The 16,345-nt window shown below is 36.3% G+C and overlaps 1 protein-coding gene across 3 annotated transcripts in view; it reads right to left on the reverse strand.

Moving 5' to 3' along the window:
- LOC148835383 (MICOS complex subunit mic25a-like) overlaps positions 1 to 16,345 on the reverse strand; it is a 150,865-nt gene that overhangs the window by 130,359 nt on the left and 4,161 nt on the right. The gene's annotated exons all lie outside the window — the stretch shown is intronic.

The raw sequence follows: 16,345 nt of genomic DNA on the forward strand, positions 1-16,345 counted from the left end.
ACCATGGTAACAAGCTGTAAACAACATCTTCAAGCTGCTCTCTGACTCAGTGATGTTTCTCAGTGATCTTTTCTCCAGACACACCACATTACACTAAAAACAGAGCTGTTTTCTCATATGAAAATACAAATTTAATACAAATCAACTATTAGGAAGCAGGTATTATGAATGTCAGTTTTTTTTAGCCTTGTTATTCTGTACTTGTTGAGACTCCATAATGTTTTAGATTAGATTGGGCTTGTCAGTAAATACATCCTAGCTGTCAGGATCTGCATTTTTTTTTCTTTCATGAACTGCTAAACTGTGATTTCTAGTAAGATAACTAAAAACTTTAAAAGAGAAATGTTTTATGGGTGTTTTGAAAGATAAGCCTAAAACAAAAGGGTACAGTCAAAAAAGTGCTTGTATTTATTCCGTAAAAAAAGACTGCCACCTGAAATACTTTTTTTTTTCCTCTAGGCAATTGGCAATATACAGTGAACCCCATAAAGCTGGAACAACTTCTGTGAGAAAGATAAAAAAGAAGCAATAAAAAGCAAATGACAATTACAAAGCAACGGAAACACTAGGAAAGGACTCCAGTCCATACAATTCACACCTTTATTGCAATCGGTACAGCTGTTAAAAAAAATCCACTTTGATCTACAATGCTGGCATTACAGCATATACAGCACTACACCGTATACAAAAACAACAGTGAAAATGATTTTTCATGTTAGTAACATTATTAAGCACTTAATTAAAAAAAACTAACAAAAAGACATTTTCAGATTGTCTTAACATTCTTATTAATCCAATAAAATACAGTATGAACCCCTATAGCTTTAAGACCTCATTCAGCAGAGACGGAGAGACGCTTTGAAGTGTTGTTGCTGCCATCTAGTGGCTAATGGAAGTAACCGATCTTAGATTCATGGCATGGCACAACATATCTTCAATTCACAAATAACTCGCAAATACCTCAGATTTATTCAGAACACAAAATTTAAATGTGAGGTCAAAGGAAACTGACATTTCTATGATACTATAAATAAACCCTTTTAGAACCTATAGCTGGACTTCATTTTGGCACCCTGTAGTCAATCTTTGTCTGTCAAAATAAAGTGGAAATCACCCCAAAAAAGAAAGTGGGACTATACACTTCAATTAAAATGCTGGAAACGTAATGTAGTTTTGATTAGAACATTTATTACAGAAAGAAAAGGAATTTAAAAGTAAAAATTATGTTTTTCCAAATACACTTAATTGCTTTGATTCTGCGTACAGCAGCAGCTACACACAAGCATGCCTTTTCCCAAAAAAAAATCACAGCATCAGAGAACATGGATGTCTTTGTGTAGAAGAGCTAGAAGCTCCAACAGAACTTCAAGGGTAGGAAGTTTGCTGCTTAATCCATTACCTGCTCTAAACTAATAAGAATTCCCTCCTTTAATTAGCTTACATTAGAACCTATCTTCTATACGAAAGCTACACTGATGCAACCGGTACTGAGAAAATGTAAATTTTCTCCTATCATGTATGAATGGCATTGCTTGTTTAAGCCTACGGATTTAAGAGAGCATTTAAAACTTCAAAGACACAGCAATAAAAATCTCCTGATCTGCAAGTTTTAAGTCTGGTTCCAGAAATCTCCGACAAAGTTGCCCTGTATGAAGACACTTTTAGAGTAGAGGGAGTGACTGAGTTTTTGTGTGCACTTCCAACTTAATAAGAGGACTCTGAAGGCAATTCAATACTTCAGCCTGTGAAATGACATCACGTTTGTCTCAGAACACAATAGGTTTCCAGCTGATGCTTAAAAGATTCCTGTGATGTAACTTTCATCCTTGGTTCATTAATTCTGTACATCAACTGAAAATTTCTGCATTTGTCAAAGGACCTACAACTATAGCTAATTGCTCATTTCCACACAGAACCCCAGTCAATTATGAGTGTCCAAAGATATATGCACACATCTATAATGAGATGTAATTCACCAAGAATTTTTTAATGATAGGAATCAAAGAGTTTCCATTTTAATCAGGAGGAAGGGATTAAGGAACTTGTAAATTCAAAAAATAAGGGAATTCATTTTGATACTGTAGATGGTTGCTATTCATTTGAAATAAACAGGTCTAAATTTTAATATTAGCTGCATTTATTATAACAGTATATAAGGCAGTTAAAATACTAGATGCGCAGTGAAGCAGCACTACAATTTGAAAATGAACAAGAACTCGACAAACCCAAGTTATGAAAACTAAAACACTGAAGTAAGCAACACTGGAAGACCTAAAATTATATTAATGCCAAAAGCACTGAGCTTAGATACATTTCAGACACAGCACTAATCTCTGCATTTCTATAATGCAGCATAAAATATGTTGCATCTTCATGCACCTGATTAAACAAAAAAAAATCACCATATCTTCCGTTCTTTAGTTCTTATTGCTAACACAAGGCATCTGCATATTAGCCTTTAATACTATTAAGATGTTGATACTCCTGCTTTATTACAACAAGGGGCAATGTCACTGGACATAGGAATAAAGGTAAATGCTTTGACCCGGGTTTAAACACAGCAAGGAAGGATAGCTCTTCTATTCTGTGGAGTAACAGGAGGAAATTGATGGTCTTCAGTGACATATCATGCTGCAAATTTGTCTGACCATTTACAGAAAGTAGTTCTGCTGGGGTTAGACAGCTTTCAGGCGTACTTATTACAGTACATACACTGGCCAAAGAAATCAAATACCACCTAAACTACTAAAGGATTTCAGCACCCAACATTTGCCTGACATGAGGTCAGGTTACTTCCCAGCACTACAATCAAACCAGTGAAACAATAATAAACAAAACATGTCGCAAAACTAAACGGGAGGTATCTTAATTTATTACTAACAGAAATTTGTGTCGATATAGAGTTGTATGTGTATACATTTTATTTAAAAATTAAGGAGTCTAACAGGGACAACAAAATGGTATGAACACGCATTCAATAATCTTAAAATAGCATTTGAGTGCCACATAAGGAGAAACAAACACTGCCTTGAAGTCAAGAGAAGGGCTGAGCATTGAATTATGTTGATGTAATGTTGATGCAATGCCTCTCCTGCATGCGTGGAAATTATCATCACATAAGGTCTTCATTAATATTACACAAACGTTAAATAAAACCTTGTCTATTTCAATATTAAATGTATAATTTGCATCAGCACATGCTGTTTCTCTTCTTAAAACAGAGCTGTGCATCAAGACATCTCCTGAAATGGACAGGCATCAACAGAAACAAAGTGACTTGCCCATTAAACCCAGATACTGTCAGATGTAGGTGGCATTTTAAAAACTACGGTCAAGTGTTTTAATACAGCCCTGTCTGTTACTAGAGATAAATACAAGAAAAAGTAATTGTAGTAGCCTGACAAAGCTGAAAAAGACATCTATTTGTCTGATTAGATTCATAAGATGTCCTTTCCCGAGAAGGCTTTAAAGAACACAAGTGTACAGGTTTTAGGAAGGTAAAGGCAACAGGACTGTGAATTCATGATTAGTTAAGATACTGTAGTACTGTATGAAACAGAAATGCACATATTTTCATGACACACCATTATATAATGGAGTTTTCTCCAGCTATGGAATGTTGTACCTTGGGGGCATTTTTTGTTTACCATCCACCCAACAGCTTATTTAAACAAATCCACAACCACCTGGTTCAAGTTACGAGTCCAGAGACACCCAATATGCTACGCTGTCCCCAGAATTAATAGCAGAGAATAAAAAACACTTCCTTTAAAAAACATACCACACAGTTTCAGTGCAGACCCAACATATTGAGACTACCTTTAAAAGGACAGCAATTACTATTAAGTAACTGAAAATGTAAGGCAGGAGAGAATCCTTAGTAATGCAGTGCACTTGCCCCCCTTGTTTCCTTGAAAGTTTTGCCTTGTTTTGAAATCAAAACAGCAGAAAACGCGATTTTTTCCTAAACTAACTTGTTCTATCACAGGTGACTAAAAGTTTGAGTAGTATTATTTTTGCAGTCATTTCTATGAGAGATAAATGGCATTATAAAATAAATAATAGCATTAATAGTCAACCTGCTGCAACCTGAAAGAGCTTTCCAGAAATGTACCAGGAAGCTTTCCAGATATCACCCAGGTCTGTAACTGAAAAGGTAGAAACAGCTGAGTCTCAACGGGTCCAAAATTTGGCATTTCTGGATAATACCATGCTTCATTTTGGATAAAATCAATGTGTATCTGCAAGGGAAATTAAAGCTGTTGCCTGATCTTATACACTGTGTTTGCATTCATAAACAAACTCCAGCTGTTCCTGAGAATTGAGAAATGGAGAAGAACTGACACACTTTCCTTTGGTGTAAAAAGCTCATTTAATCAAGCATGCAACTAAGGCACTACAACACAACATACCCAACCCTTCAAAACAGGGTTATACTGAAAGACATGAGACCGTCAGTTGAAAAGACAGGATCTTCTGTCTGTTTTAACAACAGAACATCACCTAGACTTCTTTGGAGCATTTCTCTAGCATATTTCAAATCCATAATAGTGCCATTCTTCCTACAAACCACCCTGAGCATGAACGGGAAAACTCCAAAAGGTTCAGTGTTTACATCTGAATACTGAAAAAATAAAAGTAGACAAAGGCAAAAAAAACTTTCAAGAAACTTTGCCAAACAAAGCCCTCTTCTTACAATGAAGCCTTGCATACTTCCCATTAAAAATAAAGAAACAAACTGCAAATTTATGTTTGTGAAAACATGCTTTCTTGATGACATCTCCAGAATACATTTAAATGGAAAAAAAAATCATACATGGAATTCTTCACACTGTGGAACACACACTAATTTGCATCTCAGATTCAAACAGTGACACAAGTTTCATTTTCACATACCGATTACTACCTAAAGACTTATTTTTAATTTTGTTTTGACTAAATTAAACTAAGTTGAAAATGTATTACTGCTAATCTAAATTTTGAAGAATATCATTTGTATGTGTTTGTTAGAAGAGATGCCCATAAATATTTCCAGTTGGCCACATTGGTCTGTTTGGGTAACATACTCTACAGACAGGATTCACTGCAAAGATTTAGGCACAGCTTGGAAAACTTTGTCTTAAGATGCTGATAATGTTTTATACTTTTAGACAATGTGACCGATAATACCAGTCATTATGACAGAGGTTAATCTTAGTAAATGAATGTAGTAGCTTAAAACTGTTTTGTAAAATTAAATATGGAAATGTTGTCAACGCTCCAGCTGCTCTATTTAGCAAAAGTCTATTTATTTCAGTGCAATGCTACTCCTGCATGCCACACACACTGCACAAAATAAAAACTAACAATGTTCTACCACACTGATAAGTAGCGGGCAGACTGAAAAACCATCAGTGTCCAAAGCATGCAGCCCTCTGTCGTGGGAGGGCAAAAACCATGTATGCAAAAGGAAAATCTTTAAATTATGCTCATTTTTTCTGGCAGCAGTCCATTTTGTGAAGAATTAACTCACCTTACAATTTTTCTGACAAAATAACCTGCTTAGTGAAAGATAATTATGGACTAAAAATGATCATATTTCATCTCAGTCTTTGGAGTTAAAAGTACAAGAGCCAATGACAAGCACAGAACTCACATAAAAGAACAGATTCCCAGATACTGTCCGAGATATCAGAACCAATATCCTGTTCCCTTAGAGCTTTTATTATCAAGGATTCACTGAAGGACAGTTCAGTGACAGAATGGCTGTAGATAGTAAATATCTCACCTCTGGAGTAAGGATCTAGTACCAGAATCGAATGAGCAAAATAAGTTTAATACAACTTCAGTACACTGCTTTAGTACACTACCCAGACAAACAACACTGTTTACTTCCCACCTCAATGCATGTATATACCAAGGGCATTATTCTGTTAAACACAAGCCTCCACATCCCCTTCTGAGCAAATGCTTAGTAATTTGGGCTCAATGCCATGCAGAAACACCTCCAGCTGAGACCTGGTAGTACAGTATGTGCAGCTTCTGTGAAGCCAACAGGCAGAAGCAACAATTCATCCCTGGAGCACAGCTCTGCAGGCCATACTTTTGGTTTCTCTCTGCTTCAGGGATGAACACCTCTTTATAAAACTTCATCACAAAATTGGTATGTTATTGTGACATTGAAATAAAAAATTAAGCAAAACCAAGTCGATACACGTCTACGTACAATATTCTCAATCGACTGGAAATGTAATATTTTCTTTTCTATTTAGTTGAAATTTAGCATAGTATACCCAACAGGCAGCCAGAGTACTGTATATAGTCTGAAAAACAATCACCCAAGAAATAATAAGGAGATGTTAACAACCTAAGCAAAGCAAATGGGAGTATTACATACAGCTAAGTATGACAGACTGCATGAAACTGAAAAATGTGACTGGTTAGAGTCAGCATTTAACAGCACACACTGCTGGACACAAAGAGAACCTAAAATGGCACAACATGTGTGTCAATGCAGAAGTATTTCAGAATAGTTTAAGACATTCTGAGTAAAACACAGAACCTCTTTCACAAAAAACGAAAACTTGTATAATCTAAGTATTCTGCAATGTAAACAGGAACATCATGAAGAAATTTCAATATTCAGTTTAAACTTAACAAATATTTTCACTTACCTTTCCAGTTGACTATTGAGGTGTTTTTATTGCTTTAGAAAAGTTTAAAACAAACACAATATAAATTATATTAGCTGGTATTAAACCCTGAACTGACAAATGTTAGCTCGATGGAGTTTTAATTAAACAGGCAAAAAAACAGCCTAATGCAAATGTGACTTTATCACCTATTCCACTGACTGCCTGTAAAGGCATTATTAAAATTTAAAAGAAAAATCCCTTTGGTCTTTTTTCCTCCTGCTCTGAAATTAATCTCCTTAAGACTATTCATTGGATGCAAAGAAGAATTCGTAGATAAGAAGGGAATGTCTGAAAACGCCAGACGAAAGAGAGGAAAAGAAAAGAATAACAGAGTTTGTCTGTGAAAGACAAAGGCAAGAGTTTGAGATAAAAAATAAGGCATTAAAGAGGACTAGGGTTTATTTTACACATCTTGGCTCAAAGGAGACAGACTCACTAATATTGCGCCTTGATTAACATGCTTCTCTGACAGGTTTTCAGAATGTGCCGCTCTAAGACTTCAAGGAAAACTTTTTTTTTTCTTGTTTGAATTCTTTAATCACATATTTTGCAATTTAAACTGCATTTTATTAATTCTTAAACATGAGCATGAAAACACAGCAGTCTTTTTTCTTCTGATGCATGTTGCCGTATTAATAAAAGTTTATAAGATAATTTGCTGTACAGTATATATTGTTGTTATTATTTTCAGATCAATTAGATGCATTCTTGCTCACAAAGTGCAATACATATCTCCTAAAATCTCATTAATGGCTTTGTCCTTCCTTTATCATTGCTGTATTTTTTTTATTTTTATATTGAAAAATTAAAAATGTTTAAATCTGATCAATTAAACAACGTCTTCTTGTTTAGTATGTCACGTGTCCCCATGATATTTTCCTTCTCAAATTTCATTCATAGTTTTCATGGTACCCCAGTTCCAAACAGAATATACTCTATTGTCCCAGAAGGACAATTTGCTTTGCAGGCAGGTAAAAGATGAACCCATTAACAAATAAGAGAAATGCATATATGAAAAAATAGGCAGTTGTATAAATCAAGCAGGTTAATAGCTGTGGGAATAAAAGATGACTTAGTTCTATTGCTCTTGAATCGACACCCAGACAGAAGGAGGTCGAATTCACTGTGCAAGGAATGGTCATGACAGTCAATGACTATATTGGTCTTCCACATTATTTGGTTGACATAGACGTCTGCCAGCTGTAGCTGTTGTGCACGAATAGGTTTGCTGGCTATCTTCACAATCATGCCCAGTCCATTTTCATTGCATGTATTAAGGTTACCAAACCAGGCTACCACAGTGAATGTTTGGACAAATTCATTGAAAGTTCTATAGAATAAAGTCATTGTTGTAGTACACATACACAGAATGTTCTTCTGTGTATTTGTACTGTTGGCCCTTCTTACATATGGCATCCATGTTTTCTTCAAAGGTTAGTATGTAATCAACAACAGTGCCAAGTTATTTGAGAGTACAATTTATCGCTCTCTCCTGATGTTGTTTTGCATTTTGACCTGGGGGGACAAAATGAAGGAATATGAGCCATTTAAACTTCAGTAAACCCAGTTTTGAGTGACATCCACAACACGAAAAAAGAAAGCTACAGTACTTCAAATTGTACTTTCCCAGCAAAAAAGAAGGTGTTATTTCTGACTCTAGTTTATAATTTTTTTCTAAGACGTTTTAATCTGCAAGATAATTTTCAGACATTTTCTGTTAAGTACACTCTCTTTAAGGAGTTTAGGAGAGCAAATGGTAAGATAAAAAATGCTGAGAAAAACAGAAATAAAGCATATTTCAAATTAAATTTCCAACACTTATCTTATCATCACAACCTTGACCTGACAATATTCAATTTTCCTGCACAAGAAATCTAGCTATACAAAGTTAAGAGACAGGAAACCCAGAGGAAGTTGATACCAGTCTCGTCATTTTACAACAGCGAGATACTTTAATTGACAGACTGAACTTTTGACTCCCCCTCCTCTGGGTGGTAGTAAAGAGAAAACAAATCCCCTCAAAGGAATCATCTGCAAAGAAACAGCTCCAGCCATGGGCATGCTCCAACTTCAGAACTTCCTTTTCGATGCAATCCTTACAAATGAACACATACTGTAGGAGCGCTGCAGACCCTGGTCATGAAGAAATTTCCCCACAACCCCATTCCCAAAACTTATGGGTTTACCTTACCCCTTGGAACTACTAGTGACCTCTCCATCTGCAGGAGAAATAGCAAGCAGAATTTATATGAACAGGAAACCCCATGAGTATGTAATGCATTGGGGATGAAAAGGTTTGAGAAAGTACAGTTTAAGGAGGGATGTTTCAAACATTGACTCTTAATTTCCCTAGAGTCACAGCAAGGCTGTCAGATTCAGATTATCAATTTATTCATTCTTCTGTTTTTTTTCAGTTTTCTGTTTTCCATTTATCAGGCACATCTAGAATGATCAGGAGGAGTTACTGTCAACGCTAAGTTGAAAGACTGCAGAACCAAAATCAGTCCTTCATATCCTGAAGTTATTAGACTGTGATATTTTTTCTTTCCTGAAAAATGAAATAAGTTAGAACACTAATATCTAAGAAAAACATACATACAAGTCATTACATCACAGTTTCCTTTGTTGTACTGTTTGTGGCGGAAAGCATGTCCTCCATAGTTGAACCTATATTTTTAAGAAATTACATATTGTAGAGTAAATAAAATTCATGCTGTATGATAAGCTGGACCACTTAATGCAAGCACATTCGTCCTCACTAAAAAAAAAAGTCCTGGTTTGAGAATTACTTGGATTTATCTGAAAAAAATTGTGTTCTTTATTCAGTACATACCATTTTCAACCAGTGGTACTCCACAAAGTCCTGCTTAGATGAAGAAAATGGTATTTCTGCAACAGTAATTACTCCATGTGGAACAAATTATATTGTCACCATGTTATTTCACACAGTACACTTGCCATCATGCCAGCAGTTAAGGGTGTAATCTCCCTCACAGCAAACCTTTCAAAACAACAGACAAATGTGTTTTCCTTAAAAAACAGATACCAGACATGTGTGTAATACCTTCATCAGGTGCCCTGACAATCCCAATTGAAGAAAATGCTCTTGGAAGAAGCCTTATTCATTATAAGCTCTTTACGCTGTAAGATATAGGTTTATTATTTGTGAAAAAGAGATGTAAAATGGTGCCATTTTGTCACGGGGTGTTATGTATGGTCATGAGATGGAGTTCTTGTTTTTATCTATACAGCTGAGCTTTCAATGTACTGTAAACTGTGAAGGATTTTAACATCACCAGCAAACACAGCACCACAATCATTGTGTGCCTAAATAAAAGCACTCACTAACTTTTCCGCAACATACCAATATAAACAAGTAATGAAGAATAATAAACTCGGGTGATATTTAACACAGATTTCAAAGATCACATTCAAGGACAAGATCACATGAAAGCCTCTGGATTCTGTAGAAGAATTAAAACCAAGATCAGCGATATGTGCATTAAAGCTCTCACTTTTCCACAACTGAGATACAAGCAACATAGCATTGGGTTTCAGCCAAATTTAAATTTAAAAAATACTTGTATAGTGATATACACTGGTATATTCTGGTATAGTGGTACTATATAGCTTCCATTCACCCACACTCTAAACTACTCAATTGAATAGCTGCCACTTTATTGACATATGCTATTGCCAAACAACACAGCAGCATGCAATTTATATCCCTCCTCCACCTCCTTTCATTACTCAAGGACTGTGCTGAAAAAATAAGAAAAAAGCCATCCATCCTGACCACTTTTTATTAAATCATCCTTCAGACAAAAATAATAATCCTCTGTTTTCATTTACCCTATGATCTTTAAAGTAAAATTTATCACCCCTGCTTTCATGTACAAAAAGATATCCTAGATTGCCTATGAACTGTGTGTGCATATTATTTATATGTTAAAATTCCACTGAAGTAAAAGATGGGACATATAGATTTACATATATTCTTTATTATCAAAATTAATGGGGTATATTTTAGTATTAAATATCCAAGCACGTCGTCGTTATGTAAGGAATGTGTTGGAACGCTCCATCAGCCCTCAGGCAGAACTGTGCTCTAGAAACACAATGAGCAGATGAGTTATGGTATCTGGGGTCAGTCACCATGTAGGGTTAGAAATGCTCTGGAAATTGCAAGCTGCATTTTGAAATGCTGTTGATTTTTATCCATTAACCATTGCTTGTAGTCAATGGCACCTCTATAGTTTCCATCCAGGTAAAGCAGTGAATCTGAAAATGTCATAATTCTTGTGTCATTTTTCGATTTTTGTAAGCCACCTGTTTAAAAAAAAACAGCACTCAAGGTGATATTAAATTCAGTGTCCCATAAAACAAGCACAGCATAATAAACCGATTTAAGGATTCCAGATACTTCCAAGCAGCCATGGTCTGTCACTTGAGTTACAGCCATTACCGTGTGGGTATCCCTTCCCATATGCAGCGTCATGACTGATTACTTTTATAATAAAGGGCACTGTAAATTATAGCAAAATCAAGATATAGACAAAACGACAGATGATGAATACAAACTTTAAATATAGCTACAAGCTAGGATCATTACAGATCATCCCTTTTTTGTAACAGATTTGCATTTGACCTTTAAGAGTGGTTATCTGTCATGAAAAAAGACAAGCAAATAAGGTTTTTCATTTGTGTTCTTTAGTAACCATGATCCTATCTGCACTCTTGGGTTTATAAACTCAATTTTCATTAGTTTATAAGAGCAGGTCAAAGGTCTTATATGGCTACCAAATCATGTACGTAACATAGCAATGTTTTTTGTTTAATTGCAACTTGCCATGAACAATCTTGACAGACCAATTTAACTACTTCATGTATATCAAGTTTGCATTGTTTGGCTTCGTGGTTTTGAAGGAGTAGTCGTTCACGTTTTTCAACAAAAACCAAGCCTATCACCAATTACTTTGTGATGAAGATAATTTTATCATGGACAGAGTATCACATGATCCAACACATTTTAGACCTCCACCATGGCTCACAATTCTTCCAGTTTTGTTTTAAAAAATCCAATATGGCAGCCTAACTACTGTATGCGACCTGCCAGCATACTTTTATCTTCACCTAGCCTGTTAAAATCCTGCCAAATTACATGAGTTTTCAGGAGTATTTGAAAATAACAGTGGTAACAAAAAACAAGCTCAACCACCACCAACTTTGCTTCTTGGAATCACAACCTGAACAATAACAATAGGTTTCCAGCAACATCATAAACTAGCCTATAAAGACGCTTACCTCCAGATACTCAGTGATGTATTTTTGACTAGTCAGAAATACTTGACAAAATTACTCTCTTTCATTTTCACTTTTACTCTGTGCAACATTTCTAGCCTGTTTCAAGTCTATAACGTATGCTGATCGGTACTAAAATGCTGCTCCTGGTGATCTTGGGGAAGCCAGCTGAGAACTGGTGCACCCACACACTCATTAATCACCCTTATCCAGAACATGTGAAACAAGATGCTATTTCAGGTACATTAGATTATCAGCTGCATAAGAACTAAGGAAAAGAGCTGGTCCAGTTAACTCTAATAAGTTTCCCAGGTCTTAGACTGTAACATTTCCAAAAACAGAAAACCAGTGAGATGGACTGCAAGTAGCTAAACTGGTGAAAGCCCACACCCAGGCACAGAGTGAGCTCTATGATCTAGGTGACAAGTGCAGGTCATGTCACTAGAAGACTGTGATCAGGATTTCAAGTGGCAATACACAATTGTTTAAGTGTCACCTGGGTTAGGACTGGGATTAGGCAGCCAGGACTAGGTGTGGTCAGTAAGGGCCACAACTCTCCTCCAAAGGGCACCGAACCTCATATCCATCACTGAGTAGCTTAGAACATGTCAAAGGATGAATATCTCAAAGCGTGGGTGCCTATCCTCATTTCTTCATTCGGTCTATATTGGTACAGCAGTCATCACTGCGAGCCGACATGAGAAACAACTAGCAACTCCAAATAGGGTGGGCATATAATTAAAAAAAACTAGGTTTCTCAGATTTAAAAAAAAATGTTGGACTGTGCCATCTCAAGCAACACAGCAGGAGATCCCCGTCTCTGTTAGATGTAAGAACTGTTACAAACGAAATAAACTATTTACCCCATCGGACCCATTTAGCTGTTAGAATCTTTAGACAGTTTCTAGCACTCTACCCACACTCTTCACATGTGCACACAGAGTTACGCACAGTATAGGACTTTCAAAAAAGCTCACTGCTGCCCCTACGGACAGCTTAGCCAGCAACCTCAGGTTATACCATATAATTTATTGTCGAAGACACAAAATAAGCACTTATCAATCCACACCAAGTTGCCAATGGTTTTTCAAAGGCTCAAGGGCCCTATTAGAAATCTGTCAAACAAGCCTTTTAATGTCTTTTTGGCTGGCTTTTTATTAATTAAACTCAAGAAGAGGCTATTATTTCTTAAGCAACATTTTTCTTTTTGCTTTCGTGCTTCCCAGGCTGTATTTTGCTACTGCAAATTATACACAGAGTGAAACTGCCTGATGCTCACCTCTAATTTTGGGTGGCACGATTTACATAATTTGTGGTTTTCAAGAATCAGTCTTCCTTTCCCGCTCTCCTATTATTAAAACAATTTGATTTTCCTGGTCTGAAAACACCATAATAAGCAAAAATCTGGAAGAAACCTGTATTTTACAGAGAGGATGATTTTATATATGTAGGTATTATTATCTTTAAGAGCGTCATTATTAATCTCATGCCAGAGTGAAAAATGTCCCAGCACTTGTGTGCAAGTCCCAAGAGGGGTTAAAACACAATTACGTCTCCACAATAGAGGTTCTGCACATTGCCTGATAGTGAATTCCCCACACGTGCCTCTCCAATGAATTTCGATTAATGTCCGGTGTGTGTCAGAACCAAGATAAGGTGCTGGCAACATGTCTCAGAAGTCAGCCAGAGAATGGGACTCCGTGTAAAACATCAGCCTGTATCTAAATCCTCAAGAAACTCTCTTGGTACAATTTACCTTTCACATACTGCAGATAACAGCATAGCTAAGGGGAAGGGGAGGTGGAGGGGAAAACATTTCCTGCAAGATTTGTGTGAGCGGGGAAAAAAACGGGATGTAATCAAAAAAAGCAATTTCAGGTTACTTAAAATTTCGACAGTGATTTGCAAAGAGGCACTTAACCAGGGCTTAGCTAAACTAGCCCAAAGAGAGAGTCTTATTATAAACTTGCCATTAGACAAAATAAATAAATAAATAAGAGCAGGTAGCTGCGACTGCAAGTGGATTTTTGTGCTTGGGGACATCACCGGATACCGACACAAGAAAATCCTGAGAGCACAATCTTTGTCAGCCTGAGATAACAGCCACAGCCGTGGGCTTAGCTAGATTCTCACAGCAGCGGAGAGCAGAAAGGCACAAGAGTGCGAGCTCAGTCTTGCCCAGGGGCAGCAGCTTATGAGCGTTCAGTGCAAAGCGTACGTCTTAACGCAGGCATCTGGGTACATCTGTTGTTGACAGTAATGGGTTATTAAACACTGCATGGCTAATGAATTACTTCACTTAGCTGTTTATTGTTTATATCAGTTTTAGAGTTTTGCTTCTCTACTTACATTCAGAGCGTCACGCTTGAAAGAAAATACATACACGTAAAATGAAAAACATTTTAAAATTTCTGCCTAGACAGGCATAGTATGTTTTATCTGTTGGCATGCTTCTTATGACATTCTTATTTTATATATTTGTGTAAACATATTTACCGTGCACGCTGACCACTCTTTTTAAATTGATAAATTTTTGTTTTCTATAATACATATATTCATATTATTCATGGACTTTAGCTTGCAGTAATATTGGGATATTAATGGACATAAATCCATGGAAAGTAACCAGGTTCCTGCATTTACAGTACATCTCTCTAAATATCCAGGCAATGAATCATTTCTCTCCTTGCCATCAATATGGATAATGTAACCTTATCTGTATTGATGGCAATAATCTTAGCACCGAGCTGACCAAATTCTGTTCTACATCATTGTTATGTTTCAGGCAGAGCACTGTCACCTAATCTTACGTTCAGTCACACACTTTAGTCACACAAAGTGTGACACACTTTCAGTTTGTGAATAAGGCAAATAAATGTATAAACGTGACCTACCACTGAAGTTGGAAATATCTTTGCAGCTGTTACACAGTACCAACAACGTTGAGAGAAAAATAAGTTATGAAGGCAGCCGCTCACAATACAATGATAAAGTATTAGACCAACTAAAACAGAACCTCTGTGAAGTAAAACACAACCACTGACATTATGTAAATTTAAAAAGGTTAAAGCTTACTGGCTCTTTTACAAATCTATCCACAAAAGCCATGGGTGATTTAAGTGGTGGGAGCTGAATGTCACCTATACTGTTAGCTTTACCTCATAATGGATAAAGAGAATGAAACAATAACAACAAAAACTAAGTCAAAGTAACAATTTATAACAAAAAATGGAATAAACAAATATTAAACACATCCAATCTGTTCTGTAGCATAATATTCACTTATGGTTTTGGTTTTAGGTTTGTCTACTTCTGAACAGAGTCTCAAGGGTTTCCATTGTAAATTTACTTAAACCCATGGCCACAGGTCTGTGCCAGCTGATAGTCAATATAATAATGACACCTGCAATACGGAAGTAGAAGGTAATCAAGTACAGCAGGTGTTTGGAAAAACACCAACCCACAGCCAGCATCAGCCTCCAGTGCTAATCCAGAGCCAAGATCTAAGATAACCATGTGGCCTGTCTAAGGCTTCAGCCTGAAGTAGCTTTGATGTGTACAAAACCAAGATTGTAATTTTACGGTACCACACACCACAAAGGCCTCTAGACATCAAAGTTAAACAGCTTGGGCCTTACACAAGATGCTCTTGACTGAGCACGCCCCCAGGTGGGAAAAGAAGAGGCATTTCTGTTGTGGACGATAAGAAGCCTACCTACTGTAAGACTAGAAATCTGAACCTACATAACCGTAGAGATTGTTATTTAAGATCAGAGATCATTCAGAAAAATCACTATGGTTCAGTTTTCTCTGAGACTCATTTAGTACTCCACCAAACCATATCAGAATCAAGTCATAAAATTCAAATTACTAGTTAAACAGTCACCGCACTAGGTAATACAAACAGGAGGAGCTTTTGAGGAGCTTTTCAAAAGAGCAGAATGCATTTGTGAAAAATTTCACAAGGGAATCACTTTGATTTGAATCAAGGTTGAGTTTACAAGGGGTTAAAGGAGCCAAACATCCAGTGTGCAAACTTGCTTTAATTTGAATTCTTTAGTACAACACAATGTTAGAAATGAATCTAGTTCAATAGTTTGAGTTCTCTTTTAACAGTTTCACACCAATTCAATATCCTTTTGTCTTCACATGTTTTAGGACAACTTTTTTTAATTCCTTACTGTGATTTAAATCCCAGACTATCTCACCGATAAAACTGCACAAAGAAAAGACAGCCACAAACATGTCTGTTTTCATCTAATTTTGATCCATATTCATTTTCAAATATTTATCTGAAGACCTAAAGGCACTACAAGCATTGTGCAAAACATTGTACAAAAAAGGGTTAATAACAACTATCCTAAATACCA

The sequence above is a fragment of the Atractosteus spatula genome, chromosome 5 (genome assembly GCF_055471065.1).
Source record: "Atractosteus spatula isolate fAtrSpa1 chromosome 5, fAtrSpa1.hap1, whole genome shotgun sequence".
Lineage (NCBI taxonomy): Eukaryota > Metazoa > Chordata > Actinopteri > Semionotiformes > Lepisosteidae > Atractosteus > Atractosteus spatula.